Source organism: Haliotis cracherodii, unplaced genomic scaffold, assembly GCF_022045235.1.
Source record: "Haliotis cracherodii isolate W230 unplaced genomic scaffold, xgHalCrac1.p SCAF_19, whole genome shotgun sequence".
In the NCBI taxonomy this organism is placed as follows: domain Eukaryota; kingdom Metazoa; phylum Mollusca; class Gastropoda; order Lepetellida; family Haliotidae; genus Haliotis; species Haliotis cracherodii.
The window spans coordinates 7572315-7591772 of NW_027266274.1; the positions used below are offsets into that span (position 1 = coordinate 7572315).

The 19458-nt window shown below is 38.4% G+C and overlaps 1 protein-coding gene across 5 annotated transcripts in view; it reads left to right on the forward strand.

Annotated features, from left to right (window-relative positions):
• LOC139466724 (transcription factor SOX-13-like) overlaps nt 1–19458 on the forward strand; it is a 247890-nt gene that overhangs the window by 32216 nt on the left and 196216 nt on the right. The window lies entirely within an intron of this gene.

Consider the following 19458-nt stretch of genomic DNA (forward strand, 5'->3'; position numbering starts at 1 on the left):
GGCGTGCATTGTATAGCGGTACCCCCTTCCCCCCCTATCTGCCCCCCCCCCCCCCCCCCCCCCCCCCCCCCCCTCCTCCCCTCGATGCCCTGTGCCCCAAGTTCAGTTCTGCCTTTGTCAAATTTACCTCACAATTGGATACATATGTATTCTGGTGTAATTGATGTATGGGGACTATTTGCTTGTCTCAGACGTTTGCAAACATGATGGTAGTGATTTGCACTGAAACTGTTTGATATACAGTATGAATACTAGCTAGCTGTTTGAAAACATTGTTGATTTTACCAAACATGGAGGGTAGGAGTAAGTGATTTAAACCTGTCCGTCATCTTTGGTCAATCTCCTTGGTTTTATCATTGTTTAAAGAGAACAAAAGTTGTATTGTTTAAGTGACAGGTTTATGGGTTTGCTGATAAAGTGAACGATATTATTTCGATAATATTGCTACCGACACAAGCATGGAGGGCTGTGAGTGTTATTCAAACAACAGGTGTTTCAGCGTACAATCTGTTTTATGCATGTTTTTTTTAGAATTGAATGAATTTTTTCAGAAATATTTTTTTAACAGTGACGTGAAATGAGATAATCTTTAGTGTAAATCTTTTTGTAATATTCTTTATTCGGTATGAAATTATGATTATTATGATTATTTGAACTCAGTTGCAATTGTAATTATGTTCAGCTTCATGTGTTTATTTCTCAATGTTTTCATGTTTAGGAATATTTTACAAGGATGAGAGGGTACACGGACTAATGATGACAGGTATTTATATTTGTGTGAGTTCTATGACAGTACCATATTCAACGTAATAAGCGCCCAGGGCGCTCTCAAAATTAGAAATAGGGGGCTCTTATTAGAATACAATTTTGGTAAGAAAAAACAAACCAGGGTTGAAAGGTGTAAATTATGTTGTTTATGCTGACAGCCTGAAATGATATAAAAGGATGAATCTTTGCGTATTATACACGATAGATATATTTTCGAGAATTTAATTGCATATAATTAAGGACACTTATAACACACGAGTGCGTATTGTACACGAATAAATAAGTCTTGTGTACATTGATCGGGGGCGCTTATTACATCAAATACGGTATTTGAAATTGAAAATTTAAAAGTAAAGAAAAGTCTGTCTATGTTAGCAAATGCTTTTACTTTATTCAACAGTACACAACCCCCACTAATAAGTGTCCTGAACCAAAAAATGAGCATTCATTTGTTTGAAGTCTTTGATAGGCATTTAGAAGTTGGAGAAGCAGGAATACAGACACTTTTTATGGACAAAACTTCTTTTGTTCTTTGTCACAAAGTTTCAGAGCTACTTCTTGCTCCTTCAGGTGAATAAAAGAAGTTCTATCCTTAAAAAGTGTCATGTTTTACAATTCATTTTTTATTGACAACATATGCAGTTTTCTTTCCCACTTTTACTTTTTATCGTTTTTATATCGTAATGAAGTATTCTGCACTTGGGTAAGTGAAGCACCCTTTGAAATTCATGCTAGTTCACTAGCCTGAGACTAATAAATTACAGGTAAAAATCCAAAGATAGTTCTCATGGACTAGTAGTATTTGAGGGCTGTGAGTCTGATTGATTTCAATGCCTTAATTTTGATACAAATTGGAACTGAATAAATCTGACAGAAAATGTAAACATCGTAAACATCGTAAACATCGTAAACATTTTGCCCCAATCAAGCAGGACGAGCTACAAACACTGAGGAATTGGGAAATATAGTTTCCACTTGTGCTCTGGAGTAGTCTTTAAGAAAGTGAATTTCTCTCGGCTGTGAAGTGGGTATTTGATCCTCCCCCCATTTGGAACAGTTGCACCCTGGGCAGGCACTTATAGCAGGGATGTGTTGAGGATTCTAAACTCAGTGCCCCTGGCAGGCAAATTGGGGAAAAAATGGTTATTTTGTTCAAAATTGGGATTTTATTTGAATTTTTATTTATAAAATTTGGAAGTATTTTAGCTTTGTATTTTGAGATTGCATTCAATGCAATACTATAAAACTATACATAAAAACCTCATCCGATCTATTGGTTATTATTATTGGATCTATTATCAGTTAGATACAGGCTACCTCTACAAAGCTATACAATTTACTTGATTAGCATGAATTGGGAATTTTTGTATTCCAATTTGGGAATTTTTAATGACATTTGCTGCAGACTTGGGGCTGAATATTCGGCTCTGTGCAGGTCCAGATGAATCCCTGTAGATGTCTTCCTCTGTATTCTGTATTGTGTGCAATGTCATATCTTTTGCTGCGATTTGATACCCCTCTGCTGTAAGAACTGACAAAGCTTCCATGTTGGGTCCAGGGTATTTATCCTGATAGAATGGAGATATCATACCCTAGATCATCGAGGATGAGTTGAGATATTCTTAGATACAGTTCCTATAGTGTGATTATCATAGTTCCTGAGGTAATCTCTCTGTTCCCTGTATCGTTACATCGACATTCCCCATGGGGATTCCAAGCTAGAATACACCAGCCAGAGATTTATTTAGGATTCTGAACTAAGTGCCTTTGGTAGGCAAATTTGGAAAAGGATTGTGATGTTATTCAAAATTTGACTTCCTTAATGTTCTTATGTGTGTTAAATATGAGGTATTGGGATTTTTTTATTCAAATTGTTTTTTTGACTGTCATTTCGGCAGACTTTGGGCCGAATATCGGCCTCTGAGCTGATCTAGATAAATCCCAATGTTGAGTGTAAGAAGTGACCAAATGGATCAGGTGGTCAAGCTCAGTGGCTTGTTTGATAGGGTGCCATTATAGCTCGACAGCATGGATGGTTGCTAATAATATCAATCGCTGTACTGTCTGGTCCAGACTTGGTTACCTACAGGCCACCATCATATAGCTAGAAAGATATTGCTGGGTGTGGCGTGAGAATTAAGATCTGGTATTAAATGAGGCCGCATTAAAAAAGAAGAAAACAAACTATATCAACATCAGTGTCTCACCTGCATTTTACTAAGTCATAAAATGAATTATTAATACCATATTGGACATAATAAGTGCCCAGGGTGCTCTCAAAATTAGAAATAGGGGTTCTTATTAGAATATCATTTTGGTGAGAAACAACAGTTGAAAGATTGTAAATTTCGTGGTTTATGCTGACAGCCTGAAATGTTTATATACGACAGATATATTTGTCCAGAATTTAATTTCCCATAATTAAGGATGCATATAACACACGTATTATACACAAATAAATAAGTCTTGTGTACATTGATCAATCGGAAGGGGTGCTAATTAGGATTGTTCACTAGCCAATATATTAGCAAATATCGACGTGGGCGCTTATTTGAGCGGGGCACTTATTACGTTGAATACGGTATCTGAAATTTGGATTAATTTGGATTAAACATTAAAACAAGGCTTCATAAATTTCCAGCGAGTATTTGATTGGTGACAATATTCTACATGTCAGTGTCACGTGTGGTTTATAAGTGTTATTGCACAGTGGTGTTATTTACTCACTTGGGGACTGGCCATTGTATTTGATTCCCACGTGAGTGAGATCATCTACAATGTACTGTCTGGGTGTGACAGTTCGTATTCAGTGAAATCCACACACAAGTTAGAACTCCAGTAGAAGAGATTGTTCAACTACAGCAGAGAATAGCTGTACAATTGCTGATGTGGTGTTGGGCAATAGCTCACTCACTCATTCAGTGTTCAAATAACATGTGATGTGAAGGGGCTGTCACGAATCTAAGGTTCGTGATTCAAAATTTTGTGAGTCATGATTAATATCTCGCCCAGATTATCAAGGACCTGACACCTCTGTTAATGACAGGCACCTCTTTTAATTATTAACTCTGTCATGAATCTAAGGTTCGTGATTCAAAATTTTGGTAGTCATGGTTAATATCTTGCCATATAGCTGGAATATTGTTGAGTATGGTGTTAAACAACAAACAAACAAACAAACAAACAAACAAACAAACAAACAAACAAACTCTCTTTTAAGTGTGAATTATAAGGCACATCCTGAGATTTTTTTAGGTTTCGGAGTATTGTATTTGATCTAACACCCCCTTGACATTCATTCTGTTTTTAACCTGTGAAGATCTGGGTTCGAATTGGTCTTCAGCAGTCCATGCTTGTCGTAAGAGACGACTAAAGGGATCAGGTGGTCAGGCTTGGCGACTTGGTTGATGCATGTCATCGTATCCCAATCACGTGGATCAATGCTCATGATGTCAATCTCTGGATTGTCTGGTCCAGACTGGATTATTTTCAGACCGTTGTCTACAGCTGGAACATTGCTAAGTGCAGCCTTAAACAACAAACAAACATTCATTCAGTGTCTCATACTTTCTGGAGCCTAGTTTCATTGTTGATAAAGACACATTACCTAGTTACAAGAAAATTAGAAAAATTATCTTCATGTAATTAAGCATTCTTTTATCTCTAGATTGATCTAGGTCCAGTCGAGTAGATGGCACTCCACATGTTGTTTGAACTCATAAAACTTTCTAGGACTTCCTACTAGCCCAAGGAATTTGTTTACTTGTGTAAAGCTAGACTTTAATGAAATCATTAAATCTTTAAAGCATACCACGGCTTCATATTTCTGAGAGCCCCATATCTGAATTTTGTGTACATATTGATGACAGTAAGACCTGGATACAATCTTGGCCATGAGGGAAATTTGAAAATGGGGAAAAAAAGTAGTTAAACTTAATTAGGAACAGAGTGATCTTTTATATATTTTGTCTGTTCAGGCAAGTCAAAAACTTTATGAATTAGTAAACTATAGATTAAAAGTCCCAGGTATTTACACTTAATATTTTGAAGTGCATTTTGTAAGTAAATCCACAATTATTGATAGATTCTTGTTAAAACTTTATTAAAAATGAATTGAAAACTTTGATTGAATTAGAAGTTTTGTGCAATAGCTGTTGTGATGTTTTATTTGTGATCGAGTTGCATAAGCAGCTGTAGTTTGTATTGGGAACTTGAAGCAAGCCAAGTTAAGCTTCTAGGAGTTGTCTCCCTTACATCTGTCCCGAGGCTGTGGAGTGTGCAACTGCCAGTGTGTAAAATCAGGCAGACCAGGAATTCCTTGTACATTGTACATTAGTACGACCTGACATGAGAGTACGTACCAGTTTGCATGGATCCTCAGAATCTACTAATACAGCCAGGTCTAGAGAGAGAAACTATCCTGTTAGTTATATATCTCATGATTAATATTATAGTAACGTGAACCTTTTCATAACTTGGATCATAGATGTATTCAGGGTGGGGTGGAGTTTTGGGGGTGGGGGATGGGGTTGTGGGGTCCTGCATTTGGAGGTGTAGAAGTCGAGACTAGTTAATATGGTAGGCCATTGATAGATGTTCTAAAATACAATGAAATAAAGGAAGTAAAGTGACCTAAAGAAATGTTTGATTAAGATAAATTAGTGACGACATATGCACAACATAAATTCATAAAATAAAACAACATAAATGTCCAAAACAATTTCTAAAATTTGTTAATAATTAAGAAATACCTTGTTATATATTGTTAAAATCATGGAAATGTCTTATAACCCTTGGACAAATTTGTCTGTAGCAGGGCCTCTGTTTGAAGGTAGAACAAATGATTCTCTCAGCCTCATTGTAAAAACAAAAAATAAACTATTGAACACTAAAAGTATTGGACACCTGAACTATTAAATACTGAAACAAGTGAATATGAAAACTACTCCACACCTCAACTATTGAACACTCAAACTATATGGGAACCTGAAATACTGAACACCCAAAGTATTGAACATTGAACACCCAATCTCTTGAACATCCACCCCATAAACTGTCGAACACCGAAACTAATTAAGAACATGAAATATGGAACACCCAAACTACTGACCATCGAACACCCAAACTACTGACCATCGAACAGCCAAACTATTGACCATCGAACACCCAAACTATTGACCATCAAACACCCAAACTACTGACCATCGAACACCCAAACTATTGAACCTTGAACACAAACAATTGAACATCCAGACTAATAAACAAAAATTAATAAACACCCAAACTACTGACGTGTGTGCACAAACAATTAAATGCCAGAACTGTTAAACCCCTGAACTATATTTCATGACTAATTTTAAGCATTTTATTTGAATTATTCTACCGAGTCATCTTTTTTTCTTGTGAACTTGTGCACTAAGAAATTATCTGTACTATTAGCTACACTGAATGGTAATTGCTATTGATTCCCATTTTTAATACAATTGTTTAATTATACAGTCCTGTTGAGTTTTCAGTAGAATTTCCCTCATTTTTTCCATACCTAATTATTAGGGGGGCTATCTTTAGATTTAATTTCAGAGTTACCTCATACCAGGAAATTGGGGGTTTGTCTGAAATCTGATTTTAGATGGGTGACCGAAATTTATTGAGATCTCAAAATTTGTTTGTTTTGAAAAGATTTGAACTTGATTTGAAAGTTACCACTTTCATTTGTGTAAAATCAACAGACGATCAAAATGGTGTAAAGAATTTCAGCACCACCTAGTGAGGAGAACTGGTTAGATGTATCAACAACGAGGTCGTTTCGGATCAGAATAAGTCGTCAGCAACTTAGAGGGGACCAAATGGATCAGGTGGTCAGACACAGTGACTTGGTTGATGGGGTGTTCTCGTACCCTGACGGTGTGGATCGTTCCTCGCATTATCGATCACTGGATTGTCTGGTCCAGACTTGTTTATTTACAGGCTGCTGTCATATAGCTGGTATATTGCTGAGTGCTGTGCAAACATAGTGAGCAGTTGTCTTGTATACAGTATGTCATACAGTAATTAATGAGTAGTTTTCTTGTATACAGTATTTCTTATAGAACATGGTGAGCAGTTGGCTTGTATACAGTATTTCCTATCAAACATGAAAATTAGTTGTCTTAAGTGCAATATTTTATCCCTCCATCATTATTTGTGAATTGATCTTGATTGGCCATGGCAGAAATTGATGTTTTCCCCGATTTTAGTAGAAATTTCATTAAGACTACAGGAAGGTAACTATCTGACAGTACATGCTTGTACATGTCAGAAACAAAAACCTGCCATTGACCTATCCTTTAGAATATTGAAATGATGTTTTTCCTCATCATTAATGATTCAGTAATATACCAAAAAAATTAAAATTAAAGAGGAAATTAAACAATAATTCATTAAAAATGTAAAACTTTTGTTTGAAATGTTTAAATATTTATGTAATGACTCACACAGGAAAAAGTAGATAGCATCTCACAATACACTACAGCTTTACACCGAAACCAAGTACAAGTTACTCTTTTATTAGTTAAGTTATTGTAATTTCCTTTTGAATAAAAATATGGGTGTATAAAGAATTTGTTTTTGAAATGTCAAACTTATGGGAACAGGATACAATAGTTGCCATTTTCTCAGAGGAAGACCGGGAGGGAGCCGGTATTGTGAGATACTTGACTCATTTCAGTAGGTAGCGATTTGGTGCAAATCTCTAACGCCTGACAGGCCCTTCAAAAGACAGGCGAACCAACTAACAAGACTTTCTACATCCTGTTTTTAAAAAATCTAATTTTAAGTTTGGAAGAACTTTGGCAGCTCTCTTTGGTCCAGTATTGTACTAGGGAAGTTATTTAGATGTTGCTTGTTTGAAAATGGTGTTCAAGGCTACTGTTTTCCTCAATGTGTGTGATATTAATGCATATTTATTAATGCATACGATTTAACCAAATATTTGTTTATGATTGATCAGATTATTATTTTGTATATCTTACTAAAAAACATTTTCATGTATATAATGCATATATATTAATGCACAAGATTAAAACAAATAATTTTTTTATTATGAAGCTTATCATTTTGTTTATTTTACTGAAACCTTTTCATGTATTTAAATGCATATATATTAATGCACAAGATTTGAACAGTTTGTTGATCATGAAGGAGAATTGGAGAGTTGTATGTCCATGTGTACAACAAAATATGAGAATATGTAGCATTGTTCTGAGACCCTCCCCAAATTGTGTTCATGGCCTCCATGAAAACCACGGATATTTGTAGTTTAACAGTTAACACAAGTTCATGAAAACCACGGATATTTGTAATCTAACAGTTAACACAAGTTCATGAAAACCATGGATATTTGTAGTTTAACAGTTAACACAAGTTCATGAAAACCATGGATATTTGTAGTTTAACAGTTAACACAAGTTCATGAAAAACGCTTATATTTGTAGTTTAACAGTTAACACAAGTTCATGAAAACCACGGATATTTGTAGTTTAACAGTTAACACAAGTTCATGAAAACCACGGATATTTGTAATCTAACAGTTAACACAAGTTCATGAAAACCATGGATATTTGTAGTTTAACAGTTAACACAAGTTCATGAAAACCGCTTATATTTGTAGTTTAACAGTTAACACAAGTTCATGAAAACCATGGATATTTGTAGTTTAACAGTTAACACAAGTTCATGAAAACCATGGATATTTGTAGTTTAACAGTTAACACAAGTTCATGAAAACCACGGATATTTGTAGTTTAACAGTTAACACAAGTTCATGAAAACCGCTTATATTTGTAGTTTAACAGTTAACACAAGTTCATGAAAACCATGGATATTTGTAGTTTAACAGTTAACACAAGTTCATGAAAACCACGGATATTTGTAGTTTAACAGTTAACACAAGTTCATGAAAACCACGGATATTTGTAGTTTAACAGTTAACACAAGTTCATGAAAACCACGGATATTTGTAGTTTAACAGTTAACACAAGTTCATGAAAACCATGGATATTTGTAGTTTAACAGTTAACACAAGTTCATGAAAACCATGGATATTTGTAGTTTAACAGTTAACACAAGTTCATGAAAACCGCTTATATTTGTAGTTTAACAGTTAACACAAGTTCATGAAAACCACGGATATTTGTAGTTTAACAGTTAACACAAGTTCATGAAAACCATGGATATTTGTAGTTTAACAGTTAACACAAGTTCATGAAAACCACGGATATTTGTAGTTTAACAGTTAACACAAGTTCATGAAAACCACGGATATTTGTAATCTAACAGTTAACACGAATTCATGAAAACCACGGATATTTGTAGTCTAACAGTTAACACAAGTTCATGAAAACCGCTTATATTTGTAGTTTAACAGTTAACATGAATTCATGAAAACCATGGATATTTGTAGTCTAACAGTTAACACAAGTTCATGAAAACCACGGATATTTGTAATCTAACAGTTAACACAAATTCATGAAAACCACGGATATTTGTAGTCTAACAGTTAACACAAGTTCATGAAAACCGCTTATATTTGTAGTTTAACAGTTAACATGAATTCATGAAAACCATGGATATTTGTAGTCTAACAGTTAACACAAGTTCATGAAAACCACGGATATTTGTAATCTAACAGTTAACACAAATTCATGAAAACCACGGATATTTGTAGTCTAACAGTTAACACAAGTTCATGAAAACCACGGATATTTGTAGTTTAACAGTTAACACAAGTTCATGAAAACCACGGATATTTGTAGTTTAACAGTTAACACAAGTTCATGAAAACCGCTTATATTTGTAGTTTAACAGTTAACACAAGTTCATGAAAACCATGGATATTTGTAGTTTAACAGTTAACACAAGTTCATGAAAACCATGGATATTTGTAGTTTAACAGTTAACACAAGTTCATGAAAACCATGGATATTTGTAGTTTAACAGTTAACACAAGTTCATGAAAACCACGGATATTTGTAGTTTAACAGTTAACACAAGTTCATGAAAACCATGGATATTTGTAGTTTAACAGTTAACACAAGTTCATGAAAACCATGGATATTTGTAGTTTAACAGTTAACACAAGTTCATGAAAACCGCTTATATTTGTAGTTTAACAGTTAACACAAGTTCATGAAAACCACGGATATTTGTAGTTTAACAGTTAACACAAGTTCATGAAAACCATGGATATTTGTAGTTTAACAGTTAACACAAGTTCATGAAAACCACGGATATTTGTAGTTTAACAGTTAACACAAGTTCATGAAAACCACGGATATTTGTAATCTAACAGTTAACACGAATTCATGAAAACCACGGATATTTGTAGTCTAACAGTTAACACAAGTTCATGAAAACCGCTTATATTTGTAGTTTAACAGTTAACATGAATTCATGAAAACCATGGATATTTGTAGTCTAACAGTTAACACAAGTTCATGAAAACCACGGATATTTGTAATCTAACAGTTAACACAAATTCATGAAAACCACGGATATTTGTAGTCTAACAGTTAACACAAGTTCATGAAAACCGCTTATATTTGTAGTTTAACAGTTAACACAAATTCATGAAAAGCCCACAGAAATGTGTAGTTAACAGTCAACACGACTACAGTTTTTCATGATCTTGCAAAGTATATTTTTTACCCTGTTCTGTCCACCCCTTTATTTATCAATGACCATTCCTAAATCATCAAGTCTTATGATACAAATCACTTCTCAATATCTTACAATTCTGTCCCAAGTTTGTGGTATTATATTCTTCTACCACCCCAAATAATCAACCCTCATACGTGATAATATTCTCATAGTTAATAAGTCTGCAGTTAAAGATTTTCCTAAGATTTCTAAATGTTTTCCGCTTTTTGCCTGATAGGGTCATAGCCCTTCGACTACCAGCTGTTGAATGAGCAAGATTGTTTTCTGCGGGATCAATATCGGACAATAGGCGCTGATTGCGTGCCCCGGGGTGCTCCGTGCTTTCTGCTCATCCCCTTGTACCCTTGTCGTCGCGTCCGCGCTTTAATGACGGTCACCGCTACAAAAATACAATACAGGCTAAAGATTGCCTGAGCGCTGAGATTGTACGAGATGAGAAATCATTTACAAGAATACTCTTATGTTCTCTCCTCGGGATGATGGATACCACGATTCTACCCAAAAATTTAAATTGGAAAAAATTATGTCATTAAAATCTGCACTTACATGATGGTGAGAATTCTGACAGAATTTGGTTCACTGCTTGTTGTGGATTTTGTAATGCATTGCACAGAAACGATGCAGTATGGTCGGGGTTTGTTTTTCGGTTCCCTGTAGTTTGGACAGCGTTGTTTTCTCTTTGCTGCTTGTTGGGAGTGATTGATGATTGGGGATTAATTGAAAAGAATATTCTGTAATCATCAATGTCCATTTTGAAAATTATTTCTATGATTCTTTTTTTCTAATTGCTTTTCCAATAATTTTGTCAGATTGGTCCTGATGCTTGTCTCCCTTTGCACACTTAAGTAATACCAAGTCCCCAGTACCCCATGCTTGTCTCCCCAAGGGGATTCAGGACGCTCCCCAGTACCCCATGCTTGTCGCCCCAAGGGGATTCAGGACGCTCCCCAGTACCCCATGCTTGTCGCCTCAAAGGGATTCAGGACACTCCCCAGTACCCCATGCTTGTCTCCCCAAGGGGATTCAGGACGCTCCCCAGTACCCCATGCTTGTCTCCCCAAGGGGATTCAGGACACTCCCCAGTACCCCATGCTTGTCTCCCCAAGGGGATTTAGGACACTCTCCAGTACCCCATGCTTGTCTCCCCAAGGGGATTCAGGACACTCCCCAGTACCCCATGCTTGTCTCCCCAAGGGGATTCAGGACGCTCCCCAGTACCCCATGCTTGTCTCCCCAAAGGGACTCAGGACACTCCCCAGTACCCCATGCTTGTCTCCCCAAGGGGACTTGAGTCAAAGTACCAGTACCCCATGCTTGTCTCCCCAAGGGGACTTGAGTCAAAGTACCAGTACCCCATGCTTGTCTCCCCAAGGGGACTTGAGTCAAAGTCTTCAGTACCCCATACTTGTGTTGCCAAGAGGACTCAAGGCAGACAAATACTGTCAACCTCCCCTATATATATCCAGGAAGACAGAGTTCCATGTGAAGGTTGAAATGTCTCTATCCCCGCTCCTATCTCATGTTCATTATGTCTAGATGTGGTTAGGGAGTTTAATGCTTGAATGTAATAACATATTTTCCCCCACAAGATCAAGGGTTGCATCCAACTTAATTACTCTTTAATTAGTCATTAAGACCTTGGGTAACATGAAACAATAGTACTGACGTGAACTGACATTGATGAAGGGTGTGCACAGCAGCTTCAAGTGCAGCATGGCATATGGTGGACTTTGGGGACAGACTATTTACTTTCAACACTCAGCATCACTTACTGACAAGTGTTAGGCAGTCCTTAATTGTATTAATATATGAGTGAGTGGGTGGGTGGGTGAGTGGGTGGATGGATGGATGGGTGGGTGGGTAGGTGAGTGAGTGAGTGTGGGGATGAGTGAGTGAGTGAATGAGTGAGTGGGTGGGTGAGTGAGTGAGTGAGTGAGTGTGGGGATGAGTGAGTGAGTGAATGAGTGGGTGGGTGGGTGGGTGAGTGAGTGAGTGAGTGAGTGTGGGGATGAGTGAGTGAGTGAATGAGTGAGTGGGTGGGTGGGTGAGTGAGTGAGTGAGTGAGTGTGGGGATGAGTGAGTGAGTGAATGAGTGAGTGGGTGGGTGGGTGGGTGAGTGAGTGAGTGAGTGAGTGTGGGGATGAGTGAGTGAGTGAATGAGTGAGTGGGTGGGTGGGTGGGTGAGTGAGTGAGTGAGTGAGTGGGGGGGATGAGTGAGTGAGTGGGTGGATGAGTGGGGGTGAGTGAGGGAGTGGGTGGATGAGATTGAGTGAGTGATTTGGTGGATAAGTGAGTGAGTGAGGGAGTGAGTGGGTTAAAGAGTGGGTGGGTGGATGAGTGAGTGAGTGAGGGAGTGGGTGAAAGAGTGGGTGGAGAGAAAGAGACATATATATCATGAGAAAGAGAGAGAGACACACACAGTGGTGACGGACCAAGTATCACAATCAGTGCGAACATGTGAAAGCATAATACTGGTTTGTAGAAAGAAAGAAAATGTTTGTGATAACATCATAGCCAATCTACGCTGTGAGAGTTGGTTCCATTGGAAGCAAATCCTCCTACATACTAAGGGAGATAACTCCTGTATTTCAATGGCACATATTAAATTACCCTTACAGTAACATGTAGTGTACCCTACACTTTGTGTGCAACTGTGAATCACCAAGAAGCACCTAATAAGAGCCATGGAGGGACCATTTCTGTGGTACGCATTTCACTGGTGAAAAACTGTGATATGGCTTGATATAAAAGAAACATGGTTCAGGGCAGCAATGAACCAACCCATTAACTCCTCAAACGACAAAAAAAAGAATAAAAGACAAACATATTTCAGTTTCATGCTTCATCGATGCATGGTAGATATTTGTCAGTGGGTATTTTCATTTTTATTTTATCTTACTCTTCCTTTAGTTTTACATCACAAGTCCAATATAGTTGCAAGAGGAGTGGGACTGGTTTTAATTTCCTGAAAACAATTCTTACAGTTCGAAATCTTTCTGCACATTACTTTTCAAGTAAATAAATTCTGGTTCTAATTTCCTGAAAACAGTTGTTACGTTTAGTAAATAAAAATTAAGGACGGAGACAATTAGTATTTGTTAGGAAAATAGTTTCTGGAAATAGAAGTTTAAACAAGTCCTTGTTTGTGAGGCTTGTGCTTGTGTTTGGTTTGTCTTATCTGGTTTGTCTGTTCTTTTCCTTGTGGACTGTCTCTTAACGGGAACAAGAGGGAGATCTTCCTGGGAGTACTTCAATACTGTTTGGTAGCTTTGTGGTTAAAGCATTGGCTTATTAAGCATGAAATCTAGGTTTGAATCCCCAGTGTGCCAACCTTGAAACTCACTCACTCACTCACTCACTCACTCGATCACTCACCCACTCGGTCACTCACTCACTCACTCATCGGTATAACGGTAATAATCGTTCTTTTCAATAATTTCCCAGAATGCAGAGTTTCTAGAATAAAAATACAACATTGTTATTAAAATAATGAAATTGTATGTCCTTTTTACTGTCAGACAAATTAGAGAATAACCTTTTGGGATAACATCAGATGCTATTCTCACTTATAAATGGACATCTTAGGGGACATATTTAAATATAGCTTCATGACCTTTGTGTTTATTAGTTAAACTTGTGGATCTGAAACTGTTACTGTTTGAAACTGTTTATGAAATTCTATTCCCGAGGAATCACAACGTGACTCGTTAAACATTCTTGTTTGTCATGTACCTGTTAGACAAAAGCCTCTACAATACTTTTGTATAGCAAGGAAACAAAGCAACGCTTTAAAATATGCCTTTCTCTTAATACTTCCGCAATTTTCAATAAACTTGAATCATTTATGTACATTTGAAATTGTGTGATGTTGTTGGTCTAAAACTTGACAAAAATCCTTGGCTCGTTAGAAGTTTGCAAGAATGTCGCTAGTCGCCTTTCACTGGATACGGAATAGGGCTCAGGACGTATTGTCTTCCAATTTGACCGGGGGAGAAAGATTGCATGGATTGTTTGTGTGTTTGACAAGCACTGCCTTTTTAAATACTCTTCAGTGGCGAGCGAAATTAAGAAATGAATAAGCAAATAATGATTTATTTAAACGGGAATTTAGCCGAATCTTGGTAAATACACGTTGACAACTGAGGATAGCGGTGATTGAAGTGTGGCTTCGAAGGGGCTTCAACTTACCAGTCGCTTCCTAATTCGGAACCAGAAAAGAGAATAGCGAACATAAGACAAGGATTGAAGTGCTGCTACAATACCTAGATGAAAACGCAAGTTAGAATGACAAGCATGGTGCCATGGCGTGCCCGCATGTTTAAGAGCATGTGCAGAGAGCGTCGTGATCCCTCGGTGTGTCTGGTGCTGCCGATAGGGCCCCGGCTTACTAGGCATTACCTTCATGCATTCCTCTGATACCGTTGTGTTTCTGCTACTTTGAAGAGCAGACTCGGGGACCTAATGCTGTCATACGCAATCCCTCACATACAAGCAGCCAAAGGCATTGTAATCGGGGTATTTGGTGGCAACAGAGGCTGGTGTTTGTTTTCTAATGTCCCAGTTGTTAAAGGATCATTACTCCTAATCACGGTCCTTACACCAGATGAAAGACCATACGGAAAATACGCAAGTTAAATTTTAGCAATTTGAATTGAAACCATGTTAACGATTTTCCATGTTTCCAATTTTAGCCTGAATTGCATTGTGGGTGTTATGACAGGTTCGGTCGGATCAATGTACATGATATATCATGAGAGCGTAATCACACTCCATCCGATTTATGAGTGTGATCTAATTTTCTCAGACAGTGGTAAGTAACTCAGTTCATAGTTTTCAATAATGGGGTTTTATGAAATCAAACGAAGGCGACAAATCCCCCTGTAGATCGTCTGTAGTGCATTCTGACGTTGTGCCAAGCAAATACGACAGTTGTGGCTTATTGTGCATTTTGAAATCTGGGAAAGTTGGACTTTCTGAGTTAAAAGTGGAAATTTTGGCAGATATATACAGAGACAAGATGGGGATATAACTGGAAATATGTTCCCGTGTGCCAAGAGTGAACGATCTGCTGATAGTCTCGTGGCTCTGTCGTATGTTGCTGTTCTTGTTTTACAACACTGAAGCCTGTACTTGACAACATCACCTGGCAACATCACCTGACACAATCCTGGCATCACCTGACACAATCCTTGCATAGCCTGACACAATCCTTGCATAGCCTGACACAACCCTGGCATCACCTGACACAATCCTGGCAACATCACCTGACACAATCCTGGCAACATCACCTGACACAATCCTGGCAACATCACCTGACACAATCCTGGAAACATCACCTGACACAATCCTGGCAACATCACCTGACACAATCCTGGCATCACCTGACACAATCCTTGCATAGCCTGACACAATCCTGGAAACATCACCTGACACAATCCTGGCATCACCTGACACAACCCTGGCATCACCTGACACAATCCTGGCATCACCTGACACAATTCTGGCAACATCACCTGACAAACTAGACCCCTGCCAGTGCAAAACCTCACAAACCAGTACTGTAACATCGGAAACCATACTTACCAGAGCTGATATCTGAGCTGATAGAATGTATGATGAAAAGACAAAAAATATAAAGAACAAAATTAATAGTTGAAAAAACAAGTGAAGACAAAATAAACCCTGATAATACATATTTAAATCCAATATCTGACTAACTAAATTCCTGATAATGCTTAATTTGTAAATTTTCTACTGAATAAGAAATTATCAGTAAGCAGAACAAAACCCCTGCAAAAACATGTTTTTATGTCTGAGTATCTGTTTCCCAGGCTTCAGCGTCGACACAATCCTGGGTGGAGCATGTGAGTCACACTCTGAAATGTGGCTTTCATTAATCAACTTATTAAGTTATGTGGAAACTGAAAGATGCTTACGAAGTGATATCTATAGGGTATTCAGAACAAAGTGAAAATGTCAGAGAAAAAGATGTCAATCCAGTCATGATGGTGATGATGATGGTGATAATAATAATCCATTTATTTGGCACTATACTCCCTGGATAAGCATGCTCTATGAGCTTAGACATTATTATAATTCTCAACTCCCTGGGGAGTATACCACCCGAACAAAGTCACTTGCCCGAGGAGACACCACATATGTTACATGTGGTTCATGATAGCTCTGGTGTTGAGAGCAACTTAAATCAGTCTCTGATTTTTGCCACTAGTCCGAAGCACGAATCTGGTAAATATCTGTTTGGTCTGGTGAGCTCAGCTAGTAAAAGTACATATAATAGCACTAAATTCTGCTGGAAATTTCCAAAAGCCAAGTTTGGCTCGTAGTCTGAAGGAATAATATTCTTGATGTTGACCTCTCCTATATTGGGGAAATAATGCTAAAATGGTAATAAAGTAGAGCCATACTCACTCACTCACTCACTCACTCACTCACTCACTCACTCTTCCAGTAATAATTCCCACGGAGAACATCAAGAACATACCCGTGAAGATCCATCCACCCACTCACTCACTTACTCACTCACTCACTCACTCACTCACTCTTCCAGCAATAATTCCCACGGAGAAAATCGTACCCGTGAAGATTCCGGGGTAGAATAGGTCTTCAGCATCCCATGCTTGCTGTAAAAAGTTTACTATGCTTGTCGTAAAAGGCGACTAAAGGGATCGGTTGGTCAGGCTCGCTGATCCCAATTGCGTGGATCGATGCTCATGATATTAATCACTAGATTGTCTGGTCCAGACTTGATTATTTACAGACCACTGTCATACAGCTGGAATATTGCTAAGTGCAGTGTTAAAGAACAAACAAACAAAACATCAAGAACGGGTTTCACACATTGTTTGTTTGTTGTTTAACGTTGCATTCAATAATATTCCTGCTATATGACAGCGGTCTGTAAGTACTGGGCTATTCCAGCCCCTCCTAATCCTTAATTATCTATTAAGTAGTTGTCTTACAGTGGTTATTAATTGGGCAACTCTGTTCCCTAGATGCAATGTTTTCATGGTTGAAAGGACTATTCTGTGGTCCTTACTTGACAATATCGTGAATGTTTACGCTGCACGAGCATTCTATCGGCTGTGCGTCGTGATCTCAACTACAGATAGGTATCACTCCTTTCCTAATGATTGAATCAGGATTGAGGCAAATTGTGGATGATCTATAGGGCTGAGTTTGTGTTACGATGCGATTTCAGCTGACTTTTGCTCTTACTGCGTGAGTCAGGTATGACTTGTCTCCCTTGGCTGACTAAAGGTGAAATTGTGTTTTAATGATTGTGTTTTCAACCATTATTAATGCTATGTCTATGATACGAGAGCAGAATAGGTTACCACTCACTATGGGGCTTCTGGGCAGATAAGGTGCCCTGTATCCTAAGCTGGTCTCCCTGTTGGGATTCTGGAGCAGATAAGGTTCCCTGTATCCTAATCTGGTCTCCCTGTGGGGATTCTGGAGCAGATAAGGTTCCCTGTATCCCTATGGAAAATCTGGGCAGATAAGGTTCTCTGTATCCTATGCTGGTCTCCCTATGGGGATTCTGGGCAGATAAGGTTCTCTGTATCCTATGCTGGTCTCCCTGTGGGGATTCTGGGCAGTGGTCTCCCTGTGGGGATTCTGGGCAGATAAGGTTCTCTGTATCCTAAGCTGGTCTCCCTGTGGGGATTCTGGGCAGAAAAGATTCTCTGTATCCTATGCTGGTCTCCCTGTGGGGATTCTGGGCAGATAAGGTTCTCTGTATCCTAAGCTGGATTCCCTGTGGGGATTCAGGGGCGGATAGGGTCCCCTGTATCCTTCGCTGGTTTCCCTGTGAGGATTCAGGGGCAGATAGGGTCCCCTGTATCCTAGGCTGGTGTCTCTGTGGGGATTCTGAGGCAGATAAGGTTCCGTGTATCCTAAGATATTTCCCAATGGGGATTCTGGGGCAGATAAAGTCCCCTGTGGCCTCCTCATTGGCATTCCGAGTTAGAAAAGGTCTCCAACAATGTGTGGTGGTCTCCCCGTTGGGATTCCAGTTTAGAAAAGGTCCCCAGCTACGAATGCTGATCTCCCTGTGGGGAGTTAGAACACGTCCCTAGCAACCAATGCTGGTCTCCTGTCCGGGATTCCGGGTTAGAACAGGTCCCTAGCAACCAATGCTGGTCTCCTGTCCAGGATTCCGGGTTAGAACAGGTCCCTGGCAACCGATGCTGGTCTCCTGTCCAGGATTCCGGGTTAGAACAGGCCCCTAGCAACCACGCTTGTGATAGGAACAGACAAAATGAAAGGGTGGTCAGGTTCTTGAACCCTGTAGTTTTGACAGTGAAAAGGACCTCTGACCTTCACCCAAGAGGACATCAGATGGCTCACAAGGGTAACAAGCCTATATGAAAACTTCCCAAAATCGATCAATAATGCAATTTCTAATAGGCAATCAAACAAGTATGTTACTGGATTGAACTTACGTTGTTTGTTTGGATGTGGCGAGTACAAAGAGTTAAAATGAGGGAGTACTTCGAGTGCAGAGTGTGAAGCTGAAACTTATCAGAAAACAATTTTCTTTAAGATCCTTCAGACGAAAATTCCAAATTAAGAGCGTAATAAGGCAACAATATCAAGGAAGCTGTGTGAAATAATGACTGTTGACTTGTATGAAGATGAATCTCTCCGTGCGGGACAAAAACGCGTCAATATATAGATCATAATATTGTATCAAGCGGACCTAAACCAAACCCTACTCATTGGTCTCTCAAGCGTTTAATCTGTTTTGAGATAATAAAAGATTTGTAAAGATTCTTTGATAAAAGCATGAAAGTTATTAATTGCATCTTGCTCATTTTATAGATACAAATTACTGACTGAGGACTCATCGCAATGTAAGATTGTTTGTGGCTGTAGTTAAGCCCAGAGGTCCAGTTCAGAGATGGCGAAGTGAAAAATCTATAATAAACTATAATAGGTGTCATGCCATTGGTTTGATATTTCTCACAAGTT